Below are 1,139 nucleotides of genomic sequence, written 5' to 3'. Positions count from 1 at the left end.
TTTACACCATGTGCCATTAGAATGTTATATATAAAAAAATGTCTCATTACAATGTGGTTGGTTAAACAATAATAGTTTTATTCACAAGGCATTAATTCATAATGTTAAATCTAAGTTAAATAATAGTAGATGCGTTGAAATATATCAATTAATAAATAAGGATAGTAGTAATTCATGACTATAGATATGGATGAATAAGAGATGTTAGTGATCCATGACTGTTTATATGACTATTTTTTTGTTTTTTCTATAAATTAGATGTTTTTATAGCTAAGTGTTTTTAATTTAAAAAAAAAATGGATAATCAAATCATATTATAAATGGTTTAAATAATTTTTCCAAAAATAATTTTGGCTAACATGATTCAATAATAATAAATATTTATAATCTCTTTTGATTAAACATACATAATCAGGAAATTTGCAATCCATCTATTTGACTAATAAAAAGTTAAGGCATTGAAAGCATGTCAATAATGAATAATATTGCATCCACTTGTATTACAAGGTGGAATAATTAGAGATAACAACACTAAACCATGTGACAATAGTGGTAGGTTATAATTCTAATTAATTAATCCATACATATGAAAGGCAACTCGAAATTTTTTTAAAGAAGAATAAGATGACTAAAATTTGAGTGTAGAACAAACTCTACTTGTGTCATAATGATGCCATGTTATAATTATTTAGAGACAACTTCTTATGAGATGAATAGAATTTGAGTGTAGCACAAACTCCACTTATTTCATAATGATGACATGTTAAAATTATTTAGAGACAACTTGGTATAATTCAAATTGCATTTCGACATCACCATTACACATTGGGACAATTTCATGGGTAGTTGGTACAACTCAATTAGAAGCTATAAATTGTTGTTTCAAATGATATCAAAGCCAACTGGAAAAATGTTTAAAGAAGAATGAGATGAATAAAATTTCAATGTAGCACAAACTCTTCTTGTGTCATAATGATTTGATGTTATAATTATTAATAGACAGCTTCTTATGAGATGAATAGAATTTGAGTGTAGCACAAAATCTACTTATGTCATAATGATGGCATATTATAATTATTTAGAGACAACTTGGTATAATTCAAATTGCATTTCAGCATCACCATTACACCTTGGGACAA

The sequence above is a fragment of the Pinus tabuliformis genome, chromosome 9, assembly GCF_031772625.1.
Source record: "Pinus tabuliformis cultivar Carrire ecotype Pingquan chromosome 9, CPIR1, whole genome shotgun sequence".
In the NCBI taxonomy this organism is placed as follows: domain Eukaryota; kingdom Viridiplantae; phylum Streptophyta; class Pinopsida; order Pinales; family Pinaceae; genus Pinus; species Pinus tabuliformis.
This window is presented reverse-complemented; position numbering follows the sequence as displayed.